Below are 12,635 nucleotides of genomic sequence, written 5' to 3' on the forward strand. Positions count from 1 at the left end.
GCCAGTAACATCCGTACAGCCGTGGTCGCATACATAAATAATCTTTTCTGCTCCATCTGGAGGATCCATTGGATTCTGGGCCAGCTCAGTTCCTCTCCAGTCCCTGTTTCAGAGCTTTCCCTGGACAACTGCTGGCAGGGAGCATGCTGGAGGACAGGATGGGAAGCTCAGCACCAGTGAAGTGACACTAGTATCTCTGTACTGCCAGAAGCCAGTGGAGCTATTCTAGACTAGATGAAGGAAGTCCTCCAACATATACTACTGGCAAATCAGAGGGTTGGATTGTGCCCCAAGCTTGTCCAGTGATGAGTGATGGTCCTAGGTTCCAGACTTCAACAGACTTCCTATATCTGCAGTTTAGAGTCAATAGTGTTTCCCTAAGCTTTTTGAGCCTCACTCACCTTTTAAATTTATACTTCTCAAACCTCAGCAGTTCCACAGCATCTGCATTCCACAGCAGGACATACAAAGATCCTTTCACACAGTCATGTGCAAAGCTGTGTGTAAAACGGTAAAGGGACCCCTGACCATTAGGTCCAGTCGCGGACGACTCTGGGGTTGCGGCGCTCATCTCGCTTTATTGGCTGAGGGAGCCGGTGTACAGCTTCCGAGTCATGTGGCCAGCATGACTAAGCCACTTATGGCAAACCAGAGCAGTGCACGGAAACGCCGTTTACCTTCCCGCCGGAGCAGTACCTATTTATCTACTTGGACTTTGATGTGCTTTCGAACTGCTAGGTTGGCAGGAGCTGGGACCGAACAACGGGAGCTCACCCCGTCGCGGGGATTCGAACCACCGACCTTCTGATCGGCAAGTCCTAGGCTCTGTGGTTTAACCCACAGCGCCAACCATGTGTATTAGGATGCTAATTCAACAATGCAATCTGAAAGAGGAATAAAACAAGACATCTCTGCCTCCAACGCATAAAACTACAGAAAGAAAAAAACCCAAATGAAGAACAAAGCAGGAATATATCATATCAAATTGGGATGATGGGTCAAGTGTCGGAGCAATAATTAGGGCTGGTTCTACCCTTAGACAGAATGGGAGGCCTCAGGTGGTAGATAGTGGTGTGTGGCAGCAACTCGCCCCACCTGGCTAGTTCTCCTCAGGTCCTTGATTGTTGCTGGCCTTGATGCCTGCCTTGTACCCCCAAATCTAGCCTGCCCTCAGGTGTGGTGGAGAATGTTGCCATGTTTTTATCGCTGGAATGAGTCTCAAGAGCCAGTCAAGTACATAAAATGGAGGTCTGGGAGCGAGTCTCATCTTGTCCTTTGCCACAGGCAACAACATGCCATTGTGGAATCATCCTCCCATAACAAGGATCTTCTGACAGATGATGTTTAGTCCATCCATGCCTTTGGCTGGTGATGGGTGAAAGGTTTCTCCTGCCTCAGTATTCTTTGCCTCACATGAAATTTGAATGTCTTCCAGTTGCTCCATGTCCTACAAGCAGAGGAGGATGCCCCCACAGTTTGAGAACCATTGGACTATAACCCTCAACAGAATTCAACCTTGAGTAAGGTATGCACACACAAGACTTCAGCATCAGTCAAATCTTAACAATACAAATCTTGTGGTGCTTTTTACCCACAAGTGAAAACACACACATGCATACATTGAGCACATTGAATTAAAATGAATAATTGAGGACATATTGGAACATGATCAGTGAAACCTGAATGAATTGAAAAATAAACAGATTCTCCCCTTATTGAGGTCTGGGGGCTGGGAATCCAAACTTCCTGTCAGTTTCAAAAATGGTCATCTAAATGTGTGTTTTTTTAATGAACTGCTTAAGCAATGGCATCATAAAGAACTGGTTCAGGACAGTATTAAATGATAGAACCACAGGCTTTGTAAATACTGTTTATTTTTTATGGAAAACACCATATTTTTGTGTATGAACATTTTAATCAGCATCCCAGCTGCATGTCCTACAAACGGCCTCATTTCCCTCTTGACCCTCGTTGCACTCAAATCCATCCTTTCTCTCGTCTTTCTTTCCATTTTCTTTTTCTGCTGTGTGGTTTGAAATTCTGACCAGATGGCTGGCAAGTTGGCAGTCTGAATACGGGTAGCTACCATGGGAGTGCTGCTTTCCTTACCCATCTGTCTCTGAATTCTCAGCTTAAACTGAACTTCTGGGCCAGTCCAGCCTTCTTTTTAGACATCCTGCTGGACCTCTGCCTTTCAAAACAGGTAGAAACCAGGAATGATATGTAACAACACAGCAACAAATTTTAAAGCTCTGAAGGATGGCACCCATGGTTTTTTTGGGCTATTGATCCCAAGAAAGACATTTTTATTAAGATGTGGCAATATATTCCTAAGCTAGGGAAATGTTTTCTGAACCTCAACATAGCCTGCTCAGTTCAGATGCACACCTTCTTTAGCAGTTGTGTGTTGAGGTCCTCAAGCCACCCCAAATAACTCACACATCACACAGAACTTTTGTTTAAGGTTTTGGGCATAATTTTTGGCCACAACTTTATTAAAATACAAAAATGTGAGTGGTTGCTTAGGCATTGGTTGCGACTATCTGCCCCCCAGTGGGGGACAGTCGCAAGCCTGCGAAAGTCAGAAAAGGGGAATACATTTGGGGGTAGCGACGGAGCAGGGAACCTGCCCTCAGCCCTCCCCAAATGCAACCAGGGGCTCTTGCGTGGCCCTAGCTCCTTGACAGGGTTCAGACAAAAGCAATGGTGAGCCCCTGTATTCCTTTAACAGAAGCCCTTGCAGCAGCAGCATTAGAGGGGCAGGCACAGCCAATCCATGCCCCTCCACCAACCAAACCATAAACCAATGCCTAACCGCAACCTTACAAGTTGTGACGATTTGCTACGCAGTAGGCAAAAAAAACAAATGGCACCAGCCAATCAGCCAGATGGACAAAATTCCTACCGGGCCCCTGCCCCAAGAGCAGACAACCCCATGACAGGCATAGCAAGGTCAATGTGAACAACCCTAAATATAGGGGGGGCAATCCGATGCACGGGCGAAAAGAGGAAGCTCTACGCTTCATGCAAGGAGTTTTAGCATTTCTGGCTGTCAATCACAGAATGGCAACATTAACTTCTTCCCAACAACAAGGGAAGCCCAATCACAACAGTGACCAATGATCAATTAGCCCGCCCCACAACTTTGGAGTGTCTTGTCAACCCCCACTGCAACGCGTGCTCTCCATGAAGGAGAACATGCTTTTTCCTCCTCCTGTTGGCTTCCCTCCTATCTCACTTAAGCTACTGAAGCTTCACTAGCTGCAGTGGCCGTTGGCTATTTTTATCCTTCCTTCAGCAAGACTGAACCTTTATAGGATGTGCCATTTGGCCAGACTTTTGATACACAGCATAATTGCTCCACAGTCTGCATTCACACACACACACACACACACACACACACACACACACACACACACACACACAAACACGAATATTGCCTCTTCAGCTGCTCTCTGCCTGCCTGATTTTATTTTTCTCGTCACCACTATTTAAAGACTGTCAATCTGATATCCATATTGGTGGTATGTAAGATGCAGTGCAAGGCAATGGGGTTCCTATCTGTCTGTGATCTCAGTGCCATGAAGAATCTTAAACCTCTCCTCCTCGTATAGATATCAGGTGTGGGGTGAATTCATATTTGTATTGTTCTGCATTCCAGTTAAGAGAGCTGCTATATATCAGCAAGAAGGGATGCGGGTGGCACTGTGGGTAAAACCTCAGCGCCTAGGGCTTGCCGATCGCATGGTCGGCGGTTCGAATCCCCGCGGCGGGGTGAGCTCCCATCTTTCGGTCCCAGCTCCTGCCCACCTAGCAGTTCGAAAGCACCCCTAAGTGCAAGTAGATATATAGGTACCGCTTTATAGCGGGAAGGTAAACGGCATTTCCGTGTGCTGCGCTGGTGAGATGGGCGCACAACCCTAGAGTCGGACACGACTGGCCTGTACGGGCAGGGGTACCTTTACCTTTTTATACATCAGCAAGGGAGAGATAACCCGACATTGGGTAGATATAGAAACTATAAACCAGTAAATTTCCCCCTATGGGTCTTACTATTTAAAACCCTTAACTAAAATATAATAAATTCTGTATGAAATCCATTTATAAATAGCACTTTTCAAATTTGGGAAAACTGGAAATCCAAATTAGCACTTATTATTTCCCCGTTAATTTCAATAGTATATCAGTGCTTCTCAATTTGTTTTCAAAATGGAGACAAGTGATTTGAACGGATGGAATCCAATGGCCTATATACATTACAGTGGTACCTCGGGTTAAATACTTAATTCATTCTGGAGGTCTGTTCTTAACCTGAAACTGTTCTTAACCTGAAGCACCACTTTAGCTAATGGGGCCTCCTGCTGCCACTGCACCACCGGAGCACAATTTCTGTTCTCATCCTGAAACAAAGTTCTTAACCCGAGGTAATATTTCTGGATTAGGGGAGTCTGTAACCTGAAGTGTATGTAACCTGAAGCGTATGTAACCCGAGGTACCACTGTATGTGATTTTTATAATGTGTGTGTATGTGTGTGTAATATCCGTTTTATACATACACACACTCTATCTATCATCTATCTATCTATCATCTATCTATCTATCTATCTATCATCTATCTATCTATCGTCTATCTATCATCTATCATAATATATCTATTAGTCAAATGAAATTAGCAATGAAAGACACCCAACACAATCTGGCTCATTTTTAATCAAATGCATAGCTTTATTGTACAAGTACATGTGATGGCACAAGCACTTAGATCATTAACACAATATGAAAATTTATTAAACACAACGAAAGAGGAGAAAAACACTTCAGTTTCCGAAATATAATCTATATTGGTTGAAGTCACCTTTGGAACTCCTCAAAATCTCATGAGAACAGGATTTAGGTATAGCAATCCAAATTAAAGATTGGAAGACTGGATTTGGGAAAGACATCCTTTAAAATTTGTCTATAGTTTTGCAAGAGAGAATGGGAAATGCTAAATAAGTCAGTCTGTGTATAAATGTGAAGCTTCTCCCCCATCCTTAGCAGCAAATGAAACAAGGGAGATTAGGCTGCATTTGATGTCCCTCCCCTCCATGCTATGGAAGTATCAACATCATGCCACACCCGCAACTGCCCCATTTTAAGCAGGACATCCTGGAATCACAGAAGCACTCTGACATCCTGCTTGTGGGGATGAAAATGTCAGAGGGTATATCATGTCCATTTTTGCTAGCTCCTGCTTATCATGTTGCTGTTGTTGTTTAGTCGTTTAGTCGTGTCCGACTCTTCGTGACCCCATGGACCAGAACACGCCAGGCACTCCTGTCTTCCACTGCCTCCCGCAGTTTGGTCAAACTCATGCTGGTAGCTTGGAGAACACTGTCCAACCATCTCGTCCTCTGTCGTCCCCTTCTCCTTGTGCCCTCCATCTTTCCCAACATCAGGGTCTTTTCCAGGGAGTCTTCTCTTCTCATGGGGTGGCCAAAGTATTGGAGTCTCAGCTTCAGGATCTGTCCTTCCAGTGAGCACTCAGGGCTGATTTCCTTCAGAATGGAGAGGTTTGATCTTCTTGCAGTCCATGGGACTCTCAAGAGTCTCCTCCAGCACCATAATTCAAAAGCATCAATTCTTTGGCGATCAGACTTCTTTATGGTCCAGCTCTCACTTCCATACATCACTACTGGGAAAACCATAGCTTTAACTATACGGACATATGTCGGCAAGGTGATGTCTCTGCTTTTTAAGATGCTGTCTAGGTTTGTCCCCGCTTATCATAATGGGTAGCAAATTGCAAATGCTCCATTTGAATCTTGCTTCACTCTGTTGTTTTAGGTCTTTTTTGTGGTCTCCTCTTGCCTAAGTGTGACAATTTCTTCAAACCCTTCCAGGTTTGTTTTGCCTTTCAGAGCTTCCTATCCTTTCTCTGGCTATACCTAGGAACTTCTGAGTGCTGACGTTGTTCCAGCACCAAAATAAATAAAATGCTAACACACAGACACCACAGACACACTCCCTCCCGTCTTGCTCATCTCCTTGATCAAGCACATTGCGGAGAACAGATGTGGTATGGAGGGTTTGACAAAATTTGAAGTGAGTTGCCTGCCCCTAGAAAAAGTGTGGAAGAATCAGTGAAAGGTAACAGAACCTGACAGGAAGTCTGCTGCCCTGAACCACGGAGGTTCATAAAAGTTATGGGGTAGCAAAACCTAGCAATGTCCAAATAGTTATTCCAAAAATGATTATGTCAGGCCTTAGATAGGAAAAGAAGCAAAAAGGAACAGAAACATGTGGTTTTCTTTATTTTATGGTGTTTGATACTGTTGTACATGAAAGACCACCTGTGCAACGGATGATGATGATGATGATTCCACCCAAAACCCACTGAACTCAGGGTGGTTCACAACGCATTACAGGAAACAGATGTACACATGACTGCAAACCTACATGAACTTAAATGTATCAGCAAGATCCATCAGAATGAAATGCTCAGATGTGTGTAATGTGCTTGGATCTACATACCTTTCAAGTGTCCCAATTTTCCAGGTATAGTCCCAGACTTACAAAAAACAAACAAACCAAAAACCCATTCCAGCTTCTGATTTGATCCCAGAATGTCCTTATTTTCTCTGCCAGTGCTGCTGCCGACGAACTTCAGGGGGACGATGGACCTGCACTCGTCCTGAGCAACCACGGTGGCAGCAGTGGCAGCTGTGAGAGATCATCCGCCGCCTCTCCATGGCCTCCTCACGCCTGCCACTGCCAGCCTTCTCCTTTGGGCATCTTGTAGCAGCTGCTGGAGAGTGGGCAAGGAAGAGGAGAGAAAGCCGACGCCACGGAGGTCCAACCCCACATAACACATGTGGCTTTGAGGTGCAGGCAGAGGACAGAGCTGCCCTGGGCACAGCAGCAGCAGCAGCAGCAGAATAATAATAATAATAATAATAATAATAATAATAATAATAATAATAATAATAATATATTTATACCCCACCCATCTGGCTGGGTTTCCCCAGCCACTCTGGGCGGCTTCCAACCGAATATTAAAAACAACACAGTGTCAGACATTAAAAACTTCCCTAAATAGGGCTGCCTTCAGATGTCTTCTAAAAGTCTGGTAGTTGTTGTTCTCTTTGACATCTGGTGGGAGGGCGTTCCACAGGAAGGGTGCCACTACCAAGAAGGCCCTCTGCCTGGTTCCCTGTAACTTGGCTTCTCACAGTCAGGGAACCACCAGAAGGCCCTCAGCGCTGGACCTCAGTGTCCGGGCTGAACTATGGGGGTGGAGACACTCCTTCAGGTGTACTGGACCGAGGCCGTTTAGGGCTTTAAAGGTCAGACCAACACTTTGAATTTTGCTCGGAAACGTACTGGGAGCCAATGAAGATCTTTCAGAACCGGTGTTATATGGTCTTGGCAGCCATAGGAGTGGGGCGCACCATGGGGCCTCCAGAGTCTGCCTGCCTGCTCCCACTCAGCCACCCTACAGCTGGGGGGGAGGCAGCGGGTGGACTGTTTGGACAGTGCAGAGCCTGTACACGCCCAAGCCACTGCGCCTCTCCCAGGCTCGGGAGCGCTGCAGGCCTCACTGTGAGTGCTGCCTGGCATTTTGTCACCCCCCTCAGTGGTGACACCCAGGGTGGCCCTCACCCACCACACACCCCTTCCTCCACCCCTGCCTGGGCAGGAAGAAAGAGGGAGTGGAGCAGAGTGCAAGGAATCTTGATTTGTATGTATGTGCTTTGTGCATCCTTGTCTAATATTGCCCCTTTCTAAATTTTATTTTTTGGTGTATATTTTTCTTTTTTTAAATCTACCCATCCAAGAAAAAAATAAAACAAAATCAGGATTAAGGGTTTTTTCCCAGGATGGTGGGGGCCCTTTGTGCTGTGTCCCAGTGATGAAGTGGTGACGGCACTTGCCCTGCTTCAGAAAGGAAATGCTCTGCGGAGGTGGGGGCAAAAATGGGGTGGGGGTTGAGGAGGGTCAGTTGGGAGGGGAGCGAGAAATGTCCCATTTTCATCTGCGGAATGTTGTAGGGTACTGATCTAATACATAAATCAAAGCTGCTGATTTCAGTGGTGCTTTTGCATGCATGCTTTTCTCTGGATTGAACATAAAAACCCACAATAAGCTGCACTGAGTTGTACCAGCATAACCTCATTTAATTAAAACAGTAACCTCATTTTTTTCAAAAAAAGGAAAGAAATGCCGTAACATCACATCACTATCATATGATTTTATTTAGATGTGTGTATAATTAGTTGGAAAAGTCACTCTCAGATCAAAGAACCCTGTGTAAGTGTTCGAGAAGGAGAAAGTTCACACGTACTATTTTTCCCCCAAATATCTGAGTTGGTTGCCATAGAAATCACAGCCGTGTGATATTGATTCACAGCTGCTTGAGTCTCTTAGGTTGAAAGGTTTTTGGTTTTTTTTACCCGACTATAATAAAAATACACAGACTATAAGCGTCCTGCTTAAGGCATAAGCAGCAGCTTGATAAAGAAAACGGGCCTGCTGTTTGTGCGGTATATTTTAGTTTTAGGGTGCATTTTTAAGGGAAGTGAGCAACAAGACAGCTTGCTTTCTTATAGATGTTCAACTTAAATTACCAAATAAAACCATTATGCAAAGAAGATCTCAAGAAGCTGCAGTAAAAAAATGTATTTGCTCCTTGAGAGCTGCTTGTGTTTCGAGTGGGCTTAAGCAAATATTATTAGATGTTCAGATACGTCCAATAATCCGGATTTAGCAGCACAGGGGAGATTCTGGTCTGGAACCTGATTAGACGTGGAAATGAAGAGGGGTCTTTTTTTCCTAACTACTATGCACTATGCACTGTACTTGGTGAGAGTCTGTAAAAGTTCTTGTAAAGATTTGGGTTCGTACAGATGCTGTAAAAATTATTGCTGAAATGCCTGCAAAGTTATGGTTCTGTAATGAAAAGACACGGAATAGTGAACAAGCTTCCCTAGGAGACAGCTGGATAATGCTACTGATCCAGACCCTCCAAGTGTCCCTATTTTCCAGGGACATTCCTGATTTACAGATGTCATCCTGGTTTCTGATTTGATCCCAGAATGTCCCGCTTTTCCTTAGGACGTCCCTATTTTCATCAGAGAAATGTTGGAGAGTATGGCATTATCTGGGATGTGGGTGGTGCTGTGGGTTAAACCACACAGCCTAGGACTTGCCGATCAGAAGCTTGGTGGTTTGAATCCCTGTGACGGGGTGAGCTCCTGTTGCTCTGTCCCTGCTCCTGCCAACCTAGCAGTTCAAAAGCACGTCAAAGTGCAAGTAGATAAATAGGTACTGCTCCAGTGGGAAGGTAAACGGTGTTTCTGTGCGCTGCTCTGGTTCGCCAGAAGTAGCTTAGTCAGGATCTGGAAGCTGTACCCTGGCTCCCTCAGCCAATAAAGCGAGATGAGCGTCGCAATCCCAGAGTCGGCCACGAATAGACCTAAGTGTCAGGGGTCCCTTTACCTTTACGCGGTGGCATAGCGTGGGGGGTGCCAGGGGTGCCGGCCGCACCGGGCGCAACATTGGGGGGGCGCGTTTGGCCGGCCCTTCGCAAGACGAAAGTCCATAGGGAAATTTCCAGGACAGCGGGGAAGCGCAGCGCGTCTTCCCCACTGGCCTCGGACCTCCTCCGAAGCCTGGCGGTGGGGCGGGGAGACCTCCTCCCGCCGCCAGCCTTCGGAAGGCTGCTCCGAAGCCTGGCGGTGGGGCGGAGAGACCTCCTCCCGCCGCCAGGCTTTGGAAGGATGCTCCGAAGCCTGGCGGTGGGGCGGAGAGACCTTCTCCCCGCACCAGCCTTCGGATGGCTGTCCTGAAGACTTGTGGTGGGAGCAGTGGCGTAGCGTTTGGGGTGCACCTGGCGCAACATCTGGGGGGGCGGAAGAGACTCGAGTGCTAAAATCCATGGGTTAGGGGGCGCAAATTACTTGCCTTGCCCCGGGTGCTGAGAACCCACGCTACGCCACTGCCTTTACGTATGGAATTATCCAACCCCCCAAGCCGTTTGAAGACAATCCTGTATAGGGAAGGGGTTTTTTTAATGTTAAATGTTTTATTATATTGGAAGCTGCCCAGTAAGATGTGTGGGGTATAAATAGTAAAGTTATCATTATGGAATGGGACATCCCTGTTTCTCATCGGAGAAATGTTGGAGGGTATGCTGATCTTTCCCTGACTAGTGGTCTACTGGGTGCATGTTGACTGTGTTGTAATTTCACAGGGATTGCAGTGAAACCTAACAGGCCTGATTGGTGCTTTTTGGTAACTGAGTGCCTCAGCTAAGTCTACTGCAACGATTGTGCAGACATCCAGGAAGCCAATGTGGCTGTAACTCAGCTGCAGGACTCATGCTTGACATGCCTGCAAAAAGTCCCAGGTTCGGTCCCTGGCAAACTCATTGTTTGAAATCCTGGAGAGTCACTATCTGATGCCGCAGATGATACTAAGCGAGATGGTCCAATGTTCTAACTTGGTGTGAGCAGTGTTACAGTAGTGAAGTTGTTGCAGTAAGTCACTGAGTGACTTGGGACAAGCCCTGAACAGATGCTGGTGCCTCTGGTTCTGGAGCAGGTCAAATAAATGTGCCCCCACCTCCCTCATTCTCTTAGATTCGGGTAGATGGCTAGGGCAGCTGGGAAGGGTCCTCATGCAAACGAGCCTTCGCTTGTTTTGTAGCCACTGCTTCATGGGAGATGAATTGAAGAAATAGAAATATAGATTGGCCCTGCCCCGTAGCTTGGCCAATCATGGCTAGGAGCAAAGTGAACTCATAGATCTTTTTAAAAAAGTGTAGACTCACACACGAGAGAGAGAGGCTGAAAGGCCCAGCAGGCTGGCAGTTTATACTTGCCCTGGGTGTAGGGCCAAGCGCCGCTATTGGTCTGTTGGTCCCGTGCCCAGAGGAACACCCTCCAATTCCTGCCGCCATTGGTCAGTTTTGGCGGTAGGAGGAGGATCCGGCCTGCAATAGGCTGGTTCACAGAGGAAGAGGCAGGGGCAAACAGACTTCTCAGAAGTACATAAAGGCAAGAAGCAAGGAGGGGTGGTAGCTCTGGCTTGCAATGGCACCCACAGAAGTGGCAGAACTGCACTCCGGCTGGGAAAAAAAGGCCTTGATACGAGGCGATTTCAAAGGTTACCGTTTGAAAACCTCTGCCCTAGAGGTTTGAAAGGTCAATGCTGTCTACAATACCGATACAGGTTGCTGTGATATATTGCAGGGCACATGACCTGGAGACCAGTATTGCCTAGCATTTATTTGTAGCTGCAGAAACCTTCACTGCCATCCAGCTACCCTCACACAGACTGAGGAACATGGGAAAACAAACCCCAGTCCCTATATGATTAGCCAAATGTGAAAGATATAAAATGACATTATTTAATACCGAAATGATGTTGTGCAACCATGAAGAGCTAATTCACACAGTCAAAAAGCATATGGTTGGGAGGCAGAGAGAGATGCAGACATACACAGGAAACCCTGACTGCACATGTGGTCAGGTAGAAGAAGGATGTGCGCACATAAGTGGCACGTGTGTGTCACTTCTCCACGTGAACCTAATCTGGCTACCTCACTCCCTTTCTGCTGAATCCTAAACTGGCTCGCATCAACCTGATTTACTTCAGGATCCAGGATTCCTTGGGAGCCAACACACAGCCCTATGTGTATGTTGTAACCTGCCTTAGAATCTGTGACAATGAAACTACGCACTGTTTCATTTGTTGTTGTTGTTGTTGCATTTTATTGCAAACCTCTTCAGGACTATATATTTATAGCGATACATGTCTAGTAAACGGCCTCGGTCCAGTATACCTGAAGGAGTGTCTCCACCCCCATCTTTCTGCCCAGACACTGAGGTCCAGCACCGAGGCAGTTCCCTCGCTGCAAGAAGCAAAGCTACAGGGAACCAGGCAGAGGGCCTTCTCAGTAGTGGTGCCCACCCTGTGGAACACCCTCCCATCAGATGTCAAGGAAATAAACAACTACCTGACATTTAGAAGACATCTGAAAGCAGCCCAGTTCAGGGAAGTTTTTAATGTGTGACATTTTAATGTATTTTTAATCTTTGTTGGAAGCTGCCCAGAGTGGCTTCGGAAACCTGGCCAGATGGGTGGGGTACAAATAATAAATTATTATTATTATTATTATTATTATTATTATTATTGAATCATAGAATCATAGAGTTGGAAGGGATGACCAAGGAACATCTAGTTGACTCCCCTGTGATGCAGGAATCTCAGCTAAAGCATCCATGACAGTAAATCGAAGGAACCTACATATTCTGTATTGCCCTTTGCCATGGCCAGTGAATTGGGGGGTCCCTTTCCCCAGAGCACCTCAGATGTCACTATAGCGCCGCCAAACATGGGGAAGTCTTGTGTTACCGACAGATAACCTGCACAGAGAGCTCCCTAATAACTTGTCCAAGATTGAGACATAAGTGTCACTTCCTTCCTTACACCTACACTGCCAGTCTCCTTTTCCCTTTTCATGTTTCTCATACTCTTTCCACCATGCCCATACTTTCTGTGGCCTTTTTTTTTTTTTACCCCCTTCCCTATTCACTCAAGTGCAGTTAATCTATAGGCAGCGGCACAAAGATGCACACAAGAGCTTGCTGGCA

General features: G+C 46.3%; 1 long non-coding RNA gene across 3 annotated transcripts in view; it reads right to left on the reverse strand.

Annotated features, from left to right (window-relative positions):
* The window catches only part of LOC308584510, a 150,602-nt gene that overhangs the window by 57,874 nt on the left and 80,093 nt on the right, over positions 1-12,635 (reverse strand). The window contains exon 3 of one of the 3 annotated variants that reach the window (XR_014006864.1): positions 679-1,447. The exons of the other annotated variants lie outside the window; for them this stretch is intronic. This is a non-coding gene — a long non-coding RNA (uncharacterized lncRNA). Of the gene's footprint in view, positions 1-678; positions 1,448-12,635 lie in introns of those variants that run through there. 3 annotated transcript variants of the gene reach the window in all.

This window comes from Podarcis bocagei (genome assembly GCF_964188305.1).
Source record: "Podarcis bocagei genome assembly, chromosome: 3".
Lineage (NCBI taxonomy): Eukaryota > Metazoa > Chordata > Lepidosauria > Squamata > Lacertidae > Podarcis > Podarcis bocagei.